At 41.8% G+C, this 23,564-nt stretch overlaps 1 pseudogene; it reads right to left on the reverse strand.

Annotated features, from left to right (window-relative positions):
* LOC139833074 (uncharacterized) overlaps positions 1–23,564 on the reverse strand; it is a 38,285-nt pseudogene that overhangs the window by 9,021 nt on the left and 5,700 nt on the right.

The following is a 23,564-nucleotide window of genomic DNA, read 5'->3' on the forward strand; positions in this document are numbered from 1 at the left end:
AAATAAAAAGGCACTCCTTCATGGTATGAGATTGTTGGCAGGCACCCGATGATTCGGTTAGCCATGGTTTGTGAAAGAAAGGTTGGAAGGAGTGCCACTGATACGTCTCCGACGTATCAATAATTTCTTATGTTCCATGCCACATTATTGATGTTATCTACATGTTTTATGCACACTTTATGTCATATTCGTGCATTTTCTGGAACTAACCTATTAACAAGATGCCGAAGTGCCAGTTGCTGTTTTCTGCTGTTTTTGGTTTCAGAAATCCTAGTAAAGAAATATTCTCGGAATCGGACGAAATCAACGCCTGTGTTCCTATTTTGCCCGGAAGCATCCAGAACACCCGAGAACCGCCAGAGAGGGGGCACAGGCCCACCAAACCCTAGGCCGGCGCGGCCAAGGGGGGGCCCGCGCCCCCCTATAGTGTCGTCGCCCCGTTGACCTTCTGACGCCGCCTCTTCGCCTATATAAAGCCCCTCGACCTAAAACCTCGAAAAAAAGCCACGGTACGAGAAACCATCCAGAGCCGCCGCCATCGCGAAGCCAAGATCTGGGGGACAGGAGTCTCTGTTCCGGCATGCCGCCGGGACGGGGAAGTGCCCCCGGAAGGCTTCTCCATCGACATCACCGCCATCTTCATCAACGCTGCTGTCTCCCATGAGGAGGGAGTAGTTCTCCATCGAGGCTCGGGGCTGTACTGGTAGCTATGTGGTTAATCTCTCTCCTATGTACTTCAATACAATGATCTCATGAGCTGCCTTACATGATTGAGATTCATATGAGTTTTGTATCACTATTCATCTATGTGCTATTCTAGTGATGTTATTAAAGTATTCTATTCCTCCTGCATGATGTAATGTGGACAGTGTGTGCATCATGTAGTACTTGGCGTAGTATATGATTGTGATCTCTTGTAGATTATGAAGTTAACTATTACTATGATGGTATTGATGTGATCTATTCCTCCTTTCATAGTGTGAAGGTTACGGTGTGCATGCTATGTTAGTACTTGGTTTGGTTGTGTTGATCTATCTTGCACTCTAAGGTTATTTAAATATGGACATTGATATTGTGGAGCTTGTTAACTCCGGCATTGAGGGTTCGTGTAATCCTACGCAATGGTGTTCATCATCCAACAAGAGAGTGTAGAGTATGCATTTATCTATTCTATTATGTGATCAATGTTGAGAGTGTCCACTAGTGAAAGTATGATCCCTAGGCCTTGTTCCTAAATACTGCTATCGCTTGTTTACTGTTTTACTGCGTTACTACTGCTGCGTTACTACTGCTGCGTTACTACTGCTTGTTTACTGTCCTGGGCAAAGCACTTTTCTGGTGCCGTTGCTACTACTTATTTATACCACCTGTATTTCACTATCTCTTCGCCGAACTAGTGCATCTATTAGGTGTGTTGGGGACACAAGAGACTTCTTGCTTTGTGGTTGCAGGGTTGGATGAGAGGGATATCTTTCACCTCTTCCTCCCTGAGTTCGATAAACCTTGGGTGATCCACTTAAGGGAAACTTGCTGCTGTTCTACAAACCTCTGCTCTTGGAGGCCCAACACTGTCTACAGGAAAAGGAGGGGGCGTAGACATCAAGCACTTTTCTGGCGCCGTTGCCGGGGAGGAAAGGTAAAAGGCACTCATACTTCGGTTCCAGGTTAAGTACTTTTCTGGCGCCATTGTGTTTGTGCTCGAAGCTATTTCCTTTAGATCCTGCAATTGCATCTTTTTGTTTCTTGTTTACACTAGTTAGGCATAATGGAAAACAACAAAAATATGAGAGATCTTTATGAACTTTATCTTGAATTAGGACATGATGTGTTTGAAGAGAGAATTAAAAAACCCATGGAACTTTATATACATGCTAATGGGAATGTTATTAATATGAATGCTTTGAACACTATTGTTGCTAATGCTATGGAAAATTCTAAGCTTGGGGAAGCTGGTTTTGATGAGCATGATCTTTTTAGTCCCCCAAGCATTGAGGAGAAAATTTACTTTGATGATACTTTGCCTCCTATTTATGATGATTATAATGATAGTATCCTTTTGGTGCCGCCTGTTATGGAGGATAAATTTGATTATGAATACAATATGCCTCCTATATTTGATAATGAGAATAATAATGATAGCTACTTTGCTGAATTTGCTCCCACTACAACTAATAAAATTGATTATGCTTATGTGGAGAGTAATAATTTTATGCATGAGACTCATGATAAGAATGCTTTATGTGATAGTTATATTGTTGAGTTTGCTCATGTTGCTACTGAAAGTTATTATGAGAGAGGAAAATATGGTTGTAGAAATTTTCATGTTACTAAAACACCTCTCTATATGCTGAAATTTTTGAAGCTATACTTGTTTTATCTTCCTATGCTTGTTACTTTGCTCTTCATGAACTTGTTTATTTACAAGATTCCTTTTCATAGGAAGCATGTTAGACTTAAATGTGTTTTGAATTTGCCTCTTGATGCTCTCTTTTGCTTCCAATACTATTTCTTGCGAGTGCATCATTAAAACTGCTGAGCCCATCTTAATGGCTATAAAGAAAGAACTTCTTGGGAGATAACCCATGTGTTTATTTTGCTACAGTACTTTGTTTTATATTTGTGTCTTGGAAGTTGTTTACTACTGTAGAAATCTCTCCTTATCTTAGTTTTGTGTTTTGTTGTGCCAAGTAAAGTCGTTGATAGCAAGGTTGATACTAGATTTGGATTACTGCGCAGAAACAGATTTATTTGCTGTCACGAATCTGGGCAAAATTCTCTGTAGGTAACTCAGAAAATTATGCCAATTTACGTGAGTGATCCTCAGATATGTACGCAACTTTCATTAAATTTGAGCATTTTCATTTGAGCAAGTCTGGTGCCTCAATAAAATTCGTCTTTACGGACTGTTCTGTTTTGACAGATTCTGCCTTTTATTTCGCATTGCCTCTTTTGCTATGTGGGATGGATTTCTTTGTTCCATTGACTTTCAGAAGCTTTGGGCAATGTCCAGAAGTGTTAAGAATGATTGTGTCACCTCTGAACATGTGATTTTTGATTATGCACTAACCCTCTAATGAGTTTGTTTCGAGTTTGGTGTGGAGGAAGTTTTCAAGGGTCAAGAGAGGAGGATGATACAATATGATCAAGAAGAGTAAATGCTCTAAGCTTGGGGATGCCCGGTGGTTCATCCCTGCATATTTCAAGAAGACTCAAGCATCTAAGCTTGGGGATGCCCAAGGCATCCCCTACTTCATCGACAAATTATCAGGTTCCTTCTCTTGAAACTATATTTTTATTCGGCCACATCTTATGTACTTTACTTGGAGCGTCTGTGCGTTTTTGTTTTTTGTTTTGTTTGAATAAAATGGATCCTAGCATTCATTGTGTGGGAGAGAGACACGCTCCGCTGTAGCATATGGACAAGTATGTCCTTAGGCTTTACTCATAATATTCATGGCGAAGTTTCTTCTTCGTTAAATTGTTATATGGTTGGAATCGGGAAATGCTACAGGTAGTAATTTGTAAAATGTCTTGGATAATGTGATACTTGGCAATTGTTGTGCTCATGTTTAAGCTCTTGCATCATATACATTGCACCTATTGATGAAGAAATACATAGAGCATGCTAAAATTTGGTTTGCATAATTGGTCTCTCTAAGGTCTAGATAATTTCTAGTATTGAGTTTGAACAACAAGGAAGACGGTGTAGAGTCTTATAATGTTTACAATATGTCTTTTATGTGAGTTTTGCTGCACCGGTTCATCCTTGTGTTTATTTCAAATAACCTTGCTAGCCTAAACCTTGTATCGAGAGGGAATACTTCTCATGCATCCAAAATACTTGAGCCAACCACTATGCCATTTGTGTCCACCATACCTACCTACTACATGGTATTTCTCCGCCATTCCAAAGTAAATTGCTTGAGTGCTACCTTTAAATTTCCATTCTTCACCTTTACAATATATAGCTCATGGGACAAATAGCTTAAAAACTATTGTGGTATTGAATATGTACTTATGCATTTTATCTCTTATTAAGTTGCTTGTTGTGCGATAACCATGTTCCTGGGGACGCCATCAACTACTCTTTGTTGAATATCATGTGAGTTGCTATGCATGTTCGTCTTGTCTGAAGTAAGGGCGATCTACCACCTTATGGTTAGAGCGTGCATATTGTTAGAGAAGAACATTGGGCCGCTAACTAAAGCCATGATCCATGGTGGAAGTTTCAGTTTTGGACATATATCCTCAATCTCATATGAGAAAAATTAATTGTTGCTACATGCTTATGCATAAAAGAGGAGTCCATTATCTGTTGTCTATGTTGTCCCGGTATGGATGTCTAAGTTGAGAATAATCAATAGCGAGAAATCCGATGCGAGCTTTCTCCTTAGACCTTTGTACAGGCGGCATAGAGGTACCCCTTTGTGACACTTGGTTAAAACATGTGCATTGCGATAATCCCGGTAGTCCAAGCTAATTAGGACAAGGTGCGGGCACTATTAGTATACTATGCATGAGACTTGCAACTTGTAAGATATAATTTACATGATACATATGCTTTATTACTACCGTTGACAAAATTGTTTCTTGTTTTCAAAATCAAAGCTCTAGCACAAATATAGCAATCGATGCTTTCCTCTTTGAAGGACCTTTCTTTTACTTTTATTGTTGAGTCATTTCACCTATTTCTCTCCACCTCAAGAAGCAAACACTTGTGTGAACTGTGCATTGATTCCTACATACTTGCATATTGCACTTATTATATTACTCTATGTTGACAATTATCCATGAAATATACATGTTATGAGTTGAAAGCAACCGCTGAAACTTAATCTTCCTTTGTGTTGCTTCAATGCCTTTACTTTGAATTATTGCTTTATGAGTTAACTCTTATGCAAGACTTATTGATGCTTGTCTTGAAGTACTATTCATGAAAAGTCTTTGCTATATGATTCATTTGTTTACTCATGTCATATACATTGTTTTGATCGCTGCATTCATTACATATGCTTACAATAGTATGATCAAGTTTATGATGGCATGTCACTCCAGAAATTATCTTTGTTATCGTTTACCTGCTCGGGACGAGCAGGAACTAAGCTTGGGATGCTGATACGTCTCCGACGTATCGATAATTTCTTATGTTCCATGCCACATTATTGATGTTATCTACATGTTTTATGCACACTTTATGTCATATTCGTGCATTTTCTGGAACTAACCTATTAACAAGATGCCGAAGTGCCAGTTGCTGTTTTCTGCTGTTTTTGGTTTCAGAAATCCTAGTAAAGAAATATTCTCGGAATGGGACGAAATCAACGCCCAGGTTCCTATTTTGCCCGGAAGCATCCAGAACACCCGAGAACCGCCAGAGAGGGGGCACAGGCCCACCAAACCCTAGGCCGGCGCGGCCAAGGGGGGGCCCGCGCCCCCTATAGTGTCGTCGCCCCGTTGACCTTCTGACGCCGCCTCTTCGCCTATATAAAGCCCCTCGACCTAAAACCTCGAAAAAAAAAGCCACGGTACGAGAAACCATCCAGAGCCGCCGCCATCGCGAAGCCAAGATCTGGGGGACAGGAGTCTCTGTTCCGGCACGCCGCCGGGACGGGGAAGTGCCCCCGGAAGGCTTCTCCATCGACATCACCGCCATCTTCATCAACGCTGCTGTCTCCCATGAGGAGGGAGTAGTTCTCCATCGAGGCTCGGGGCTGTACCGGTAGCTATGTGGTTAATCTCTCTCCTATGTACTTCAATACAATGATCTCATGAGCTGCCTTACATGATTGAGATTCATATGAGTTTTGTATCACTATTCATCTATGTGCTATTCTAGTGATGTTATTAAAGTATTCTATTCCTCCTGCATGATGTAATGTGGACAGTGTGTGCATCATGTAGTACTTGGCGTAGTATATGATTGTGATCTCTTGTAGATTATGAAGTTAACTATTACTATGATGGTATTGATGTGATCTATTCCTCCTTTCATAGTGTGAAGGTTACAGTGTGCATGATATGTTAGTACTTGGTTTGGTTGTGTTGATCTATCTTGCACTCTAAGGTTATTTAAATATGAACATTGATATTGTGGAGCTTGTTAACTCCGACATTGAGGGTTCGTGTAATCCTACGCAATGGTGTTCATCATCCAACAAGAGAGTGTAGAGTATGCATTTATCTATTCTGTTATGTGATCAATGTTGAGAGTGTCCACTAGTGAAAGTATGATCCCTAGGCCTTGTTCCTAAATACTGCTATCGCTTGTTTCTTGTTTCAATGCGTTACACGCTGCGTTACTACCGCTGCGTTACTACTGCTTGTTTACTGTCCTGGGCAAAGCACTTTTCTGGTGCCGTTGCTACTACTTATTTATACCACCTATATTTCACTATCTCTTCGCCGAACTAGTGCATCTATTAGGTGTGTTGGGGACACAAGAGACTTCTTGCTTTGTGGTTGCAGGGTTGCATGAGAGGGATATCTTTCACCTCTTCCTCCCTGAGTTCGATAAACCTTGGGTGATCCACTTAAGGGAAACTTGTTGCTGTTCTACAAACCTCTGCTCTTGGAGGCCCAACACTGTCTACAGGAAAAGGAGGGGGCGTAGACATCAGCCACCCAAAAATAAAATAAAATGGGAGCCGCTCTTTGAAGGTTTGTCTGGCAAGGGGGTTAGAGTACCCGCTACCATTCGTTGACAACAACAAACACCTCTCAAAACTTTACTTTTATGCTCTCTTTATGTTTTCAAAACCAAAGCTCTAGCACAAATATAGCAATCGATGCTTTCCCCTTTGCGAAGGGCCATTCTTTTACTTTTATGTTGAGTCAGTTTACCTATTTCCTTCCTTCTTAGAAGCAAACACTTGTGTCGACTGTGCATTGATTCTTACATATTTGCTTATTTGCATTCATCATATTACTTTATGTTGACAATTATCCATGAGATATATATGTTGAAAGTTGAAAGCAACCGCTGAAACTTATATCTTCCTTTGTGTTGCTTCGATGCCTTTACTTTGAATTTATTGCTTTATGAGTTAACTCTTGTGCAAGACTTTTGATGCTTGTCTTGAAAGTACTCTTCATGAAAAGTTTTGCTATATGTTATCTATTTGTTAGCAACTATAGATTATTGCCGTGAGTCACTTCATTCATTTCATATGCTTTGTAATAGTATGATCAAGGTTATGTAAGTAACATGTCACTACAGAAATTATTCTTTTTATCGTTTACCTACTCGAGGACGAGTAGGAACTAAGCTTGGGGATGCTGATACGTCTCCAACGTATCCATAATTTTTGACGTTCCATGCTTGTTTTATGACAATACTTACATGTTTTGCTTACACTTTATAATGATTTTATGCGTTTTTCGGAACTAACCTATTAACAAGATGCCACAGTGCCCAGTTCCTTTTCTGCTGTTTTTGGTTCCAGAAAGGCTGTTCGGGCAATATTCTCGGAATTGGACGAAATCAACGCCAAACATCCTATTTTTCCGGAAGCATCCAGAACACCGAAGGAGAGTCGGAGGAGAGCCAGGGGGCCACCACACGGGTGGGCCACGCGGGCCACACCCTGGCCGCGCCCCCCTATGGGGAGGCCACCCTGTCGACCCTCCTGCGCCGCCTCTTCGCCTATATAACCCCTTTCGACCTAAAAACGTAGTACCAATTGAAAAACTCCAGAAAGACTCCAGGGGCGCCGCCGCCATCGCGAAACTCCAATTCTGGGGACAGAAGTCTCTGTTCCGGCACCCTGCCGGGATGGGGAAGTGCCCCCGGAAGCCATCTCCATCGACGCCACCGCCTCCATCATGCTCCGTGAGTAGTTCCCCCATGGACTACGGGTTCTAGCAGTAGCTAGTTGGTACTCTCTATCCCATGTACTTCAATACAATGATCTCATGAGCTGCCTTACATGATTGAGATCCATCTGATGTAATCAGTGTTGTGTTTGTTGGGATCCGATGGATGATACATTATGATTAGTCTATCTATAAAGTTTGTGAAGTTATTGTTGCTGCAATCTTGTTATGTTTAATGCTTGTCACAGGGGCCCGAGTGGCATGATCTTAGATTTAAGCTCTATACTTATTGCTTAGATTGTATCTACAAGTTGTATGCACATATCGCTATCCGGAACCAAAGGCCCCGAAGTGACAGAAATCGGGACAACCGGAGGGGATGGCGGTGATGTGAGGATCACATGATTTCACGGAGTGTTAATGCTTTGCTCCGGTACTCTATTAAAAGGAGTACCTTAATATCCAGTAGATTCCCTTGAGGCCCGGCTGCCACCGGCTGGTAGGACAAAAGATGTTGTACAAGTTTCTCATTGCGAGCACGTATGACTATATATGGAAAACATGCCTACATGATTAATGAATTGATGTTCTATCTTAATGCTTTATCAATCCTATCAATTGCCCAACTGTAATTTGTTTACCCAACACTTGTCACTTGTTATTGGAGAGTTACCACTAGTATAGATCGCTGGGAACCCCGGTCCATCTCTCATCATTATATACTCGCTCTATATGTCATTGGAAGTAGTATCAACTATTTTCTGGTACCATTGCTCTCATATTGCTATTACTGCTGCTGTGTTACTGTTACTATTGCTCTCATATTACTGCTACTTTCACATCATCTCTGTTACTAGTGCTTTTCCAGGTGCAGCTGAATTGACAACTCAGTTGTTAAGGCTTATAAGTATTCTTTACCTCCCCTTGTGTCGAATCAATAAATTTGGGTTTTACTTCCCTCGAAGACTGCCGCGATCCCCTATACTTGTGGGTTATCAGAGACCCACACGGTGCACACACTGTCACCTTTACACACGTGGGACAAGGAGTCTCCGGAGATCACATAAGTAAAATCCACTTGACTAGCATAATGACATCTAGATTACAAGCATCATCATATCAATCTCAATCATGTAAGGCATCTCATGAGATTATTGTATTGAAGTACATAGGGAGAGAGATGAACCACATAGCTACCGGTACAGCCCTTAGCCTCGATGGAGAACTACTCCCTCCTCATGGGAGACAGCAGCGGTGATGAAGATGGCGGTGGTGTCGATGGAGGAGCCTTCCGGGGGCACTTCCCCGTCCCGGCGGCGTGCCGGAACAGAGACTCCTGTCCCCCAGATCTTGGCTTCGCGATGGCGGCGGCTCTGGAAGGTTTCTCGTACCGTGGCTTTTCCGTATCGAAGATTTAGGTCAGGGACCTTTATATAGGCGAAGAGGCGGAGTGATACGCGTTCAACACGCGTCCGTTGGGAACCCCAAGAGGAAGGTGTGATGCGTACAGCGGCAAGTTTCCCTCAGTATGAAACCAAGGTTATCGAACCAGTAGGAGCCAAGAAGCACGTTGAAGGTTGATGGCGGCGGGATGTAGTGCGGCGCAACACCAGGGATTCCGGCGCCAACGTGGAACCTGCACAACACAACCAAAGTACTTTGCCCCAACGAAACAGTGAGGTTGTCAATCTCACCGGCTTGCTGTAACAAAGGATTAACCATATTGTGTGGAAGATGATTGTTTGCAGAAAACAGTAGAACAATATTGCAGTAGATTGTATTTCAGTAAAGAGAATTGGACCGGGGTCCACAGTTCACTAGAAGTGTCTCTCCCATAAGATAAACAGCATGTTGGGTGAACAAATTACAGTTGGGCAATTGACAAATAAAGAGGGCATGACCATGCACATACATATCATGATGAGTATAGTGAGATTTAATTGGGCATTACGACAAAGTACATAGACCGTCATCCAACTGCATCTATGCCTAAAAAGTCCACCTTCAAAGTTATCATCCGAACCCCTCCGGTATTAAGTTGCTAACAACGAGACAATTGCATTAAGTATTGCGCGTAATGTAACTAGTAACTACATCCTTGAACATAGCACTAATGTTTTATCCCTAGTGGCAACAGCACAACACAACCTTAGAACTTTCTCCTTTGTCCCGTGTGTCAATGCAGGCATGAACCCACTATCGAGCATAAATACTCCCTCTTGGAGTTACAAGCATCTACTTGGCCAGAGCATCTACTAGTAACGGAGAGCATGCAAGATCATAAACAACACATAGATATAACTTTGATAATCAACATAACAAGTATTCTCTATTCATCGGATCCCAACAAACGCAACATATAGAATTACAGATAGATGATCTTGATCATGTTAGGCAGCTCACAAGATCCGACAATGATAGCACAATGGGGAGAAGACAACCATCTAGCTACTGCTATGGACCCATAGTCCAGGGGTAGACTACTCACACATCACTCCGGAGGCGACCATGGCGGCGTAGAGTCCTCCGGGAGATGATTCCCCTCTCCGGCTGGGTGCCGGAGGTGATCTCTGGATCCCCGAGATGGGATCGGCGGCGGCGGCGTCTGCGGAAGGTTTTCCGTATCGTGGCTCTCGATGCGGGGTTTCGCAACGGAGGCTATTTGTAGGCGGAAGGGCAGGTCAAGAGGCGGCACGGGGGCCCCACACCACAGGGCCGCGCGACCAAGGGGGGGGCCGCGCCGCCCTAGGGTGTGGCCCCCTCGTGGCCCCTCTTCGTCTCCTCTTCGGACTTCTGGAAGCTTCGTGGCAAAATAGGACCCTGGGCATTGATTTCGTCCAATTCTGAGAATATTTCGTTACTAGGATTTCTGAAATCAAAAACAGCAGAAAACAGCAACTGGCACTTCGGCATCTTGTTAATAGGTTAGTTCCAGAAAATGCACGAATATGACATAAAGTGTGCATAAAACATGTAGATAACATCAATAATGTGGCATGGAACATAAGAAATTATCGATATGTCGGAGACGTATCAGCATCCCCAAGCTTAGTTCTGCTCGTCCCGAGCAGGTAAAACGATAACACAGATAATTTCTGGAGTGACATGCCATCATAATCTTGATCATACTATTTGTAAAGCATATGTAGTGAATGCAGCGATCAAAACAATGTATATGACATGAGTAAACAAGTGAATCATATAGCAAAGACTTTTCATGAATAGCACTTCAAGACAAGCATCAATAAGTCTTGCATAAGAGTTAACTCATAAAGCAATAATTCAAAGTAAAGGTATTGAAGCAACACAAAGGAAGATTAAGTTTCAGCGGTTGCTTTCAACTTGTAACATGTATATCTCATGGATAATTGTCAACATAGAGTAATATAATAAGTGCAATATGCAAGTATGTAGGAATCAATGCACAGTTCACACAAGTGTTTGCTTCTTGAGGTGGAGAGAAATAGGTGAACTGACTCAACAATGAAAGTAAAAGAATGGTCCTCCATAGAGGAAAAGCATCGATTGCTATATTTGTGCTAGAGCTTTGATTTTGAAAACATGAAACAATTTTGTCAACGGTAGTAATAAAGCATATGTATCATGTAAATTATATCTTATAAGTTGCAAGCCTCATGCATAGTGTACTAATAGTGCCCGCACCTTGTCCTAATTAGCTTGGACTACCGGATCATCACAATGCACATGTTTTAACCAAGTGTCACAAAGGGGTACCTCTATGCCGCCTGTACAAAGGTCTAAGGAGAAAGCTTGCATTGGATTTCTCGCTATTGATTATTCTCAACTTAGACATCCATACCGGGACAACATAGACAACAGATAATGGACTCCTCTTTTATGCATAAGCATGTAACAACAATTAATAATTTTCTCATTTGAGATTGAGGATATTTGTCCAAAACTGAAACTTCCACCATGGATCATGGCTTTAGTTAGCGGCCCAATGTTCTTCTCTAACAATATGCATGCTTAACCATAAGGTGGTAGATCTCTCTTACTTCAGACAAGACGGACATGCATAGCAACTCACATGAAATTCAACAAAGAGTAGTTGATGGCGTCCCCAGTGAACATGGTTATCGCACAACAAGCAACTTAATAAGAGATAAAGTGCATAATTACATATTCAATACCACAATAGTTTTTAAGCTATTTGTCCCATGAGCTATATATTGCAAAGGTGAATGATGGAATTTTAAAGGTAGCACTCAAGCAATTTACTTTGGAATGGCGGAAAATACCATGTAGTAGGTAGGTATGGTGGACACAAATGGCATAGTGGTTGGCTCAAGTATTTTGGATGCATGAGAAGTATTCCCTCTCGATACAAGGTTTAGGCTAGCAAGGCTTATTTGAAACAAACACAAGGATGAACCGGTGCAGCAAAACTCACATAAAAGACATATTGAAAACATTATAAGACTCTACACCGTCTTCCTTGTTGTTCAAATTCAATACTAGAAATTATCTAGACCTTAGAGAAACCAAATATGCAAACCAAATTTTAGCATGCTCTATGTATTTCTTCATTAATGGGTGCAAAGCATATGATGCAAGAGCTTAATCATGAGCACAACAATTGCCAAGTATCACATTACCCAAGACATTAATAGCAATTACTACATGTATCATTTTCCAATTCCAACCATATAACAATTTAACGAAGGAGAAACTTCGCCATGAATACTATGAGTAGAAACTAAGGACATACTTGTCCATATGCTACAGCGGAGCGTGTCTCTCTCCCATAAAGTGAATGCTAGGATCCATTTTATTCAAACAAAACAAAAAACAAAAACAAACCGACGCTCCAAGAAAAGCACATAAGATGTGATGGAATAAAAATATAGTTTCAGGGGAGGAACCTGATAATGTTGTCGATGAAGAAGGGGATGCCTTGGGCATCCCCAAGCTTAGACGCTTGAGTCTTCTTGATATATGCAGGGGTGAACCACCGGGGCATCCCCAAGCTTAGAGCTTTCACTCTCCTTGATCATGTTGCATCATACTCCTCTCTTGATCCTTGAAAACTTCCTCCACACCAAACTTAGAACAACTCATTAGAGGGTTAGTGCACAATAAAAATTAACATATTCAGAGGTGACACAATCATTCTTAACACTTCTGGACATTGCATAAAGCTACTGGACATTAATGGATCAAAGAAATTCATCCAACATAGCAAAAGAGGCAATGCGAAATAAAAGGCAGAATCTGCCAAAACAGAACAGTTCATATTGACGAATTTTAAAATGGCACCAGACTTGCTCAAATGAAAATGCTCAAATTGAATGAAAGTTGCGTACATATCTGAGGATCATGCACGTAAATTGGCTTAATTTTCTGAGCTACCTACAGGGAGGTAGACCCAGATTCGTGACAGCAAAGAAATCTGTTTCTGCGCAGTAATCCAAATCTAGTATGAACTTTTCTATCAACGACTTAACTTGGCACAACAAAACACAAAACTAAGATAAGGATAGGTTGCTACAGTAGTAAACAACTTCCAAGACACAAAATAAAAACAAAGTACTGTAGGTAAAAACATGGGTTCCCCATAAGCGCTTTTCTTTAACGCCTTTCAGCTAGGCGCAGAAAGTGTGTATCAAGTATTATCAAAGGGTGGTGTATTCTCAGCGGGGTGTGGAGCTTTCTCAACCAGGCATAATATATTAGATACATAAGTTTTAGTATCTCCCTTTTCATTGGTCTTAGGCGTGCTACTCTCGTCAAACAAATTTTCAGGAACAAGCCAGGCATAGTTATTTTCTAGTGCATCATTCATAGCTAGGAGTTTACATGGTATTGGTGCTTTGATCTCCCCACCATCATCCATATTATTGGTGTATCTTATTCTATCCATGTCCATCTTTTCAAGGAGACTAACAAAATTAGTATGCGAACCAAGCATATTAAATTTAGCAAAGACCTTTCTAGCTTCTCTTGCTAGACCACCAAATTCTCTAAGAAGGGTTTCTAAAACAAAATCTTTCTTTTCCCCTTCTTCCATATCACCAAGTGTGAGAAACATGTGTTGGATTATAGGATTAAGATTAACAAATTTAGTTTCCAACAGGCGAACTAAAGGCGTAGCAGCAATTTCATAAGTAGGCGCAAGGTCTACCAAGTGTCTATCTTCAAAATTTTCAATGGTACTAACATGATTGAAGAATTCTTCTATATTATTTCTCCCAACTATAGACCCACGTCCTACCAGTATGTCTTTCGTGGTAAAATTAAAAGGAAACATGATGAATCAAGTAAAGTAAATGCAAGTAACTAGTTTTTTTGTGTTTTTGATATAGCAAACAAGATAGCAAATAAAGTAAAACTAGCAACTAATTTTTTTGTATTTTGATTTAGTGCAGCAAACAAAGTAGTAAATAAAACTAAGCAAGACAAAAACAAAGTAAAGAGATTGAGAAGTGGAGACTCCCCTTGCAGCGTGTCTTGATCTCCCCGGCAACGGCGCCAGAAAAAGCTGCTTGATACGCGTTCAACACGCGTCCGTTGGGAACCCCAAGAGGAAGGTGTGATGCGTACAGCGGCAAGTTTCCCTCAGTATGAAACCAAGGTTATCGAACCAGTAGGAGCCAAGAAGCACGTTGAAGGTTGATGGCGGCGGGATGTAGTGCGGCGCAACACCAGGGATTCCGGCGCCAACGTGGAACCTGCACAACACAACCAAAGTACTTTGCCCCAACGAAACAGTGAGGTTGTCAATCTCACCGGCTTGCTGTAACAAAGGATTAACCATATTGTGTGGAAGATGATTGTTTGCAGAAAACAGTAGAACAATATTGCAGTAGATTGTATTTCAGTAAAGAGAATTGGACCGGGGTCCACAGTTCACTAGAGGTGTCTCTCCCATAAGATAAACAGCATGTTGGGTGAACAAATTACAGTTGGGCAATTGACAAATAAAGAGGGAATGACCATGCACATACATATCATGATGAGTATAGTGAGATTTAATTGGGCATTACGTCAAAGTACATAGACTGCCATCCAACTGCATCTATGCCTAAAAAGTCCACCTTCAGGTTATCATCCGAACCCCCTCCAGTATTAAGTTGCAAAGCAACAGACAATTGCATTAAGTATGGTGCGTAATGTAATCAACAACTACATCCTTAGACATAGCATCAATGTTTTATCCCTAGTGGCAACAGCACAACACAACCTTAGAACTTTCTGTCTTTTGTCTCGGTGTCAATGCAGGCATGAACCCACTATCGAGCATAAATACTCCCTCTTGGAGTTACAAGCATCTACTTGGCCAGATCATCTACTAGTAACGGAGAGCATGCAAGATCATAAACAACACATAGATATAACTTTGATAATCAACATAACAAGTATTCTCTATTCATCGGATCCCAACAAACGCAACATATAGAATTACAGATAGATGATCTTGATCATGTTAGGCAGCTCACAAGATCCGACAATGATAGCACAATGGGGAGAAGACAACCATCTAGCTACTGCTATGGACCCATAGTCCAGGGGTAGACTACTCACACATCACTCCGGAGGCGACCATGGCGGCGTAGAGTCCTCCGGGAGATGATTCCCTCTCCGGCAGGGTGCCGGAGGTGATCTCCTGGATCCCCCGAGATGGGATCGGCGGCGGCGGCGTCTCTGGAAGGTTTTCCGTATCGTGGCTCTCGGTACTGGGGGTTTCGCAACGGAGGCTATTTGTAGGCGGAAGGGCAGGTCAAGAGGCGGCACGGGGGCCCCACACCACAGGGCCGCGCGGCCAAGGGGGGGGCCGCGCCGCCCTAGGGTGTGGCCCCCTCGTGGCCCCTCTTCGTCTCCTCTTCGGACTTCTGGAAGCTTCGTGGCAAAATAGGACCCTGGGCGTTGATTTCGTCCAATTCCGAGAATATTTCATTACTAGGATTTCTGAAACCAAAAACAGCAGAAAACAGCAACTGGCACTTCGGCATCTTGTTAATAGGCTAGTTCCAGAAAATGCACGAATATGACATAAAGTGTGCATAAAACATGTAGATAACATCAATAATGTGGCATGGAACATAAGAAATTATCGATACGTCGGAGACGTATCACGGAGTCGGAGGGCTGACGAGGCGACGACACAGTAGGGGGGCGCGGCCCCCCTCTGGCCGCGCCAACCTGGTGTGTGGGCCCCCCAGGGCTCCCCTCTGGTGGCTCTCGGGTGTTCTGGAAGCTTCGTGGGATTTTAAGATCTTGGGCGTTGATTTCGTCCAATTCCGAGAATATTTCCTTATAGGATTTCTGAAACCAAAAACAGCAGAAAACAGGAACTGGCACTTCGGCATCTCGTCAATAGGTTAGTTCCGGAAAACGCATAAAAACGATATAAAGTGTGAACAAAACATGTAGGTATTGTGATAAAACAAGCATGGAACATAAGAAATTATCGATACGTCGGAGACGTATCATCATCCCCAAGCTTAGTTCCTACTCGTCCTCGAGTAGGTAAACGATAAAAGATAATTTCTGAAGTGACATGCTACCAACATAATCTTGATCAAACTATTGTAAAGTATATGAGATGAATGCAGTGATTCAAGACAATGGTAATGCAATGAGTAAACAATTGAATCATATAGCAAAGACTTTTCATGAATAGTACTTTCCAGACAAGCATCAATAAGTCTTGCATAAGAGTTAACTCATAAAGCAATAAATTCATAGTAAAGGCATTGAAGCAACACAAAGGAAGATTAAGTTTCAGCGGTTGCTTTCAACTTTCAACATGTATATCTCATGGATATTGTCAACATAAAGTAATATGATGAATGCAAATACGCAAGTATGTAAGAATCAATGCACAGTTAACACAAGTGTTTGCTTTTTGAGATGGGAGGAAATAGGTAAACTGACTCAACATAAAAGTAGAAGAATGGCCCTTCGCAGAGGGAAGCATTGATTGCTATGTTTGTGCTAGAGCTTTTATTTTGAAAACAAGAAACAATTTTGTCAACGGTAGTAATAAAGCATATGTATCATGTAAATTATATCCTACAAGTTGCAAGCCTCATGCATAGTATACTAATAGTGCCCGCACCTTGTCCTAATTAGCTCGGATTACCTGGATTATCATCGCAATACATATGTTTTAACCAAGTATCACAAAGGGGTACCTCTATGCCGCCTGTACAAAGGTCTAAGGAGAAAGCTCGCATTGGATTTCTCGCTTTTGATTATTCTCAACTTAGACATCCATACCGGGACAACATAGACAACAGATAATGGACTCCTCTTTAATGCTTAAGCATTCAATAACAATTAATTTTCTCATATGAGATTGAGGATATTTGTCCAAAACTGAAACTTCCACCATGGATCATGGCTTTAGTTAGCGGCCCAATGTTCTTCTCTAACAGTATGCATGCTCAAACCATTCAACTCATGGTAAATCGCCCTTACTTCAGACAAGACGGACATGCATAGCAACTCACATGATATTCAACAAAGAGTAGTTGATGGCGTCCCCGGGAACATGGTTATCGCTCAACAAGCAACTTATAAGAAATAAAATGCATAAGTACATGTTCAATACCACAATAGTTTTTAGGCTATTTGTCCCATGAGCTATATATTGCAAAGATAAAGGATAGAAATTTAAAGGTAGCACTCAAGCAATTTACTTTGGAATGGCGGATAAATACCATGTAGTAGGTAGGTATGGTGGACACAAATGGCATAGTGTTTGGCTCAAGGATTTTGGATGCATGAGAAGTATTCCTTCTCGATACAAGGCTTAAGATAGCAAGGTTATTTGAAACAAACACAAGTATGAACTAGTACAGCAAGACTCACATAAGAACATATTGCAAGCATTATAAGACTATACATTGTCTTCCTTGTTGTTCAAACACCTTTACCAGAAAATATCTAGACTCTAGAGAGACCAATCATGCAAACCAAATTTTAGCAAGCTCTATGTATTTCTTCATTAATAGGTGCAAAGTATATGATGCAAGAGCTTAAACATGAGCACAACAATTGCCAAGTATCACATTATTCAAGACATTCTACCAATTACTACATGTAGCATTTCCCGTTTCCAACCATATAACAATTAACGAAGCAGTTTCAACATTTGCCATGAAAATTAAAAGCTAAGAACGCATGTGTTCATATGAACCAGCGGAGCGTGTCTCTCTCCCACACAAGCATTTATTCAAACAAAAATAAAAACAAAAACAAACAGACGCTCCAAGTAAAGTACATAGGATGTGACCGAATAAAAATATAGTTTCAAGAGAAGTGACCTGATAATTTGTCGATGAAGAAGGGGACGCCTTGGGAATCCCCAAGCTTAGATGCTTGAGTCTTCTTGAAATATGCAGGGATGAACCACCGGGGCATTCCCAAGCTTAGACTTTTCACTCTTCTTGATCATAGTATATCATCCTTCTCTCTTGACCCTTGAAAATTTCCTCCACACCAAACTCGAAACAAACTCATTAAAGGGTTAGTGCATAATCAAAAATTCACATGTTCAGAGGTAACACAATCATTCTTAACACTTCTGGACATTGCACAAAGCTACTGAAAGTTAATGGAATAGAAAAATCCATCAAGCATAGCAAAACAGGCAATGCGAAATAAAAGGCAGAATCTGTCAAAACAGAACAGTCCGTAAAGACGAATTTTATTGAGGCACCATACTTGCTCAAATGAAAATGCTAAAATTGAATGAAAGTTGCGTACATATCTGAGGATCACTCACGTAATTTGGCATAATTTTCTGAGTTACCTACAGAGAATTAGGCCCAGATTCGTGACAGCAAGAAATCTGTTTCTGCGCAGTAATCCAAATCTAGTATGAACCTTACTATCAAAGACTTTACTTGGCACAACAATGCAATAAAATAAAGATAAGGAGAGGTTGCTACAGTAGTAACAACTTCCAAGAATCAAATATAAAACAAAGTACTATAGTAAAATAAACACATGGGTTATCTCCCAAGAAGTTCTTTCTTTATAGCCATTAAGATGGGCTCATCAGTTTTAATGATGCACTCGCAAGAAATAGTATTTGAAGCAAAAGAGAGCATCAAGAAGCAAATTCAAAACAAATTTAAGCCTAACATTCTTCCTATGAAAAGGAATCTTGTAAATAAACAAGTTCATGAAGAGCAAAGTAACAAGCATAGGAAGATACAACAAGTGTAGCTTCAAAAATTTCAGCACATAGAGAGGTGTTTTAGTAACATGAAAATTTCTACAACCATATTTTCCTCTCTCATAATAATGTCCAGTGGCATCATGAGCAAACTCAACAATATAACTATCACATAAAGCATTCTTATCATGAGTCTCATGCATAAAATTATTACTACTCCCAACATAAGCATAGTCAATTTTATTAGTTGTAGTGGGAGCAAATTCAACAAAGTAGCTATCATTATTATTCTCATCAAGTGTAGGAGGCATAGTATAATCATCATAAAATGTACTCTCCATAGTAGGTGGCACCAAAAGGCTACTATCATTATAATCATCATAAATAGGAGGTAAAGTATCATCAAAGTAAATTTTCTCCTCAATGCTTGGGGGATTAAAAATATCATGCTCATCAAAGCCAGCTTCCCCAAGCTTAGAATTTTCCATATCATTAGCAACAATGGTGTTCAAAGTGTTCATACTAATATGTTCCATGGGTTTTTTAATTTTCGCATCAAACCATCCATGTCTTAACTCAGGAAAAAGAATAAAAAGATCCATGTTGCTTTCCATTATGCCAAACTAGTGTAAAACAAGAAACAAAAAGATGCAATTGCAGGATCTAAAGGAAATAGCTTCGAGTACTTACAACGGCGCCAGAAAATAGCTTAGTAGCCGAGATCCGGAGTGTGAGTACCTTTTACCTTTCCTCCCCGGCAATGGCGCCAGAAAAGTGCTTGATGTCTACGGGTGCTTCTATTCTTGTAGACAGTGTTGGGCCTCCAAGAGCAGAGGTTTGTAGAACGGCAGCAAGTTTCCCTTAAGTGGATCACCCAAGGTTTATCGAACTCAGGGAGGAAGAGGTCAAAGATATCCCTCTCATGCAACCCTACAACCACAAAGCAAGAAGTCTCTTGTGTCCCCAACACACCTAATACACTTGTCAGATGTATAGGTGCACTAGTTCGGCGAAGAGATAGTGAAATACAGGTGGTATGAATGTATATGAGCAGTAGTAACGGCACCATAAAATAGCTTGATGCTACAACTGGCGTGTGGTTGATGGTGGAAATATTGCAGGCAGTACAAATGCAGTAAAACAGTAAACAGACGATGATTTCAGTATTTGGGAACAAGGCCTAGGGATTATACTTTCACTAGTGGACACTCTCAACATTGATCACATAACAGAATAGATAAATGCTATACTCTACACTCTCTTGTTGGATGATGAACACCACTAATTGTGTAGGATTACACGAACCCTCAATGCCGGAGTTAACAAGCTCCACAATATTCGATATTCATGTTTAAATAACCTTAGAGTGCACGATAGATCAACACAACTAAACCAAGTACTAACATAGCATGCACACTGTCACCTTCACACTATGAAAGGAGGCATAGATCACATCAATACTATCATAGCAATAGTTAACTTCATAATCTACAAGAGATTACAATCATAACCTACGCCAAGTACTACACGATGCACACACTGTCACCATTACACCGTGCAGGAGGAATAGAGTACTTTAATAACATCACTAGAGTAGCACATAGATTAATAGTGATACAAAGCACATTGCAATCATAAAGGGATATAAATAAGCACTTCACTATGCTATTCATAACAGTGAATAAGTATTCTGTGAAATATAGCCTAAGAGACCCACACGGTGCACACACTGTCACCTTTCCACACGTGGGACAAGGAGTCTCCGGAGATCACATAAGTAAAATCCACTTGACTAGCATAATGACATCTAGATTACAAGCATCATCATATGAATCTCAATCATGTAAGGCAGCTCATGAGATTATTGTATTGAAGTACATAGGGAGAGAGATGAACCACATAGCTACCGGTACAGCCCTTAGCCTCGATGGAGAACTGCTCCCTCCTCATGGGAGACAGCAGCGGTGATGAAGATGGCGGTGGTGTCGATGGAGGAGCCTTCCGGGGGCACTTCCCCGTCCCGGCGGCGTGCTGGAACAGAGACTCCTGTCCCCCAGATCTTGGCTTCGCGATGGCGGCGGCTCTGGAAGGTTTCTCGTACCGTGGCTTTTCCGTATCGAAGATTTAGGTCAGGGACCTTTATATAGGCGAAGAGGCGGAGTCGGAGGGCTGACGAGGCGACGACACAGTAGGGGGGCGCGGCCCCCCCTCTGGCCGCGCCAGCCTGGTGTGTGGGGCCCCTAGGGCTCCCCTCTGGTGGCTCTCGGGTGTTCTGGAAGCTTCCTGGGATTTTAAGATCTTGGGCGTTGATTTCGTCCAATTCCGAGAATATTTCCTTACTAGGATTTCTGAAACCAAAAACAGCAGAAAACAGGAACTGGCACTTCGGCATCTCGTCAATAGGTTAGTTCCGGAAAACGCATAAAAACAATATAAAGTGTGAACAAAACATGTAGGTATTGTCATAAAACAAGCATGGAACATAAGAAATTATCGATACGTCGGAGACGTATCACTGCCTATCTGAGATAATGGTGTAGTATCCAAATTTCCCTGTGAATGGATTGTAGCGAACAAGAGGGGGGGTGAATGGCGCTACGGCAAGTTTTAGTCTTTTTCAATTTTTATGCAACGGAAGGTAAAGGTGAGAACTTTTGCAATAGGGGTGATCCTACAATGAATATCGGACAAGTGCAACAAGTAAAGGAATCAACAAGATAACGAGAGTAAGGAGCGAGACAACCGGGGGCGCGAGGTGAGTCAAGGTTTGTTTCCCGCAGTTCCTTCCACAATAGGAAGTACGTCTGCGTTGAGGAGGTGCTAGTCTCACACAAGAGACTAGACGGCCACACCACGAAGGAAGGCCTCACCTTCTTCCTCGAGAGAGCTCCACGAAGTTGCTCTCCCTCTTCCACTAAGGCACCGGTCGAGGCGGTGATTCCTTCACAAGGTTGGGGCTAGCTCCACACACAAGGATGCTCCCAACACCCTATGGAGCTAGTACATCACCAAGCTAGACTCCATAGCTGCACATCTCCAATGCTCTACCATAGGAACCCTTCTCCAATGCTCCACCATAGGAACCCTTCCGATGCTCCACCAAAGGAACCCTTCCAATGATCCACCAAAGGAACCCTTCCAATGCTCCACTAAAAGAACTCTTCTCCAATGCTCCACTAAAGGAACCCTACCACCAAGATCCACTAAGGAATAGCTAGTATTGGTGAAATATCTCTTGGTAGAACTATAGATCGGGGTCTCCTCCACCAATCCTCAAAGTTTGGGCAAGATTGGTTGGATGGTGAAGGAGATCCTCAGGGATTAAGCTCAGCAACAATGGAGGAGAGAGAGAGAGAGGGAAGAGATAAAATCGTGTTGGGGAAGAATGAGCCCTTAAATAGGTGTCTTCCCAAGACCTTTGCGAAAGTAGAGGCGATTAGTAGCGTGGCATGCGGTAGAGATAGCTTCCGCCCAAAAATTGTAGTTAGACTTGTATTCAATCATCATGGTTCGAGCGGCTTCGATCGATGTTCGATTCTTCCTTTCGGCGATCCCATTTTGTTGGGGAGTATATGGCGTGGAGTATTGGTGTTGGATTCCTTCTTCGCCGAGGAAGTCATCCAAGGTGTAGTTCTTGAACTCCGTTCCATTGTCGCTCCTTATTGCAAGGATCTTGTTTTCGTACTTGCGTTAAACTTGGTTGGCAAACTCCATCATGGTCCGTTGAGTCTCACTCTTGTACTTGAACAAGAATACCCAACAATAGCGTGAATAGTCATCAACGATGACGAGGCAATACTTATTTCCTCCAAGACTTTCATGAGATGGTGGACCAAAGAGATCAACATGTAGGAGCTCCAAGCATCTTGTGGTAGAGATGATAGTCTTGGCCTTGTGAGGAGCTCCATGCATTTTTCCTTGTACGCAAGCCCTACAAACACGATCCTTGCAAAAAGAGACATCTTCTTTTAGTCCGAGAATGTGGCCACCCTTGTGGAGACTTTGCAAAGTCCTCATGTTGACATGGGCTAGTCGGCGATGCCATAACCAACCCTTGTCACCTTTGGCGAATAGGCAAAGAGCGGAAGACGTTGTCTTTCCGGAGATATCGACAACATACAAACCGTTCTCTACATATCCAACAAAAGCTACATTGAGTGTCTTGCTCCACAAGAGGACCACCATATGTTTATCAAAGAATGTGCATAGACCCATACGAGCAATTTGATGAACGGAGAGTAAGTTGTAACCAAGGGTCTCGACAAGGAGGACATTCACAAGTGAGATGTCGGGTGTTACCACCACCTTGCCAAGACCCAATACCTTAGAGCACGTGTTGTCGCCATATGATACGGTAGAGAGAGAAGGCTTGAGGTCGACAACAATATCCTTGCTTCCGGTCATATGACTTGTGGCTCCACTATCAACCACCCATTTAGCGCCACCGGAAGCATAGTCCTACAAGGAATCAAGTCTTGGATTTAGGTACCCATTTTTCAATGGGTCCTAGCATGTTAGTAACAAGGGGTTTGGGAACCCAAATAGTCCAATCAACATTGTCCTTTTGAGGACCAATAAAGCGAGCACGAATATGTCCATAGTA

Source organism: Lolium perenne, chromosome 1, assembly GCF_019359855.2.
Source record: "Lolium perenne isolate Kyuss_39 chromosome 1, Kyuss_2.0, whole genome shotgun sequence".
Classification (NCBI taxonomy): Eukaryota; Viridiplantae; Streptophyta; class Magnoliopsida; order Poales; family Poaceae; genus Lolium; species Lolium perenne.